Here is a 473-nt window from a genome sequence, read left to right as displayed (position 1 = left end):
AATCTACTTCCGTAGTGATACTGCCTCAGAAACCCAAGGAGGGGTCGCTATGAGTCGGGTCCCAATTTGACGGCCCATAAAACCAACAACAACAGGGTATGTCTACGATCTGAGATGAATATGCAAGCATTTGGCTTTCATGGAGAATTTAATAAATATGGAAAACTAGAGGTTGAAGAATATGAGCCTTAAAGAAATTCAATGACTTGCCCAGGGTCATGCTGCCAGTGGGTGGCAGAGGAGATAGAACTAACTGGATTAAGTCTAATATTCTAGTCCATTCTGCTTTAGTACCTGTGCTCTCTTGGCAGGTCATGGCTAGAAATGGAAAGAGAAGCTCCCGTCTTACCTGTCACAGAAGCAAAGGCAGCTGAGTTTCTGGTTTTTGACTGCTAATTTGATTGTAAAGTAATGGCACTTGAAAGATCTGAAAGATAAAAAATATTAAACCCAAAACTTTCTGTGGATTATAA

This window comes from Orycteropus afer, unplaced genomic scaffold (genome assembly GCF_000298275.1).
Source record: "Orycteropus afer afer isolate SDZICR_OR568_19922 unplaced genomic scaffold, OryAfe1.0 scaffold00336, whole genome shotgun sequence".
NCBI classification, from domain to species: domain Eukaryota; kingdom Metazoa; phylum Chordata; class Mammalia; order Tubulidentata; family Orycteropodidae; genus Orycteropus; species Orycteropus afer.
This window is presented reverse-complemented; position numbering follows the sequence as displayed.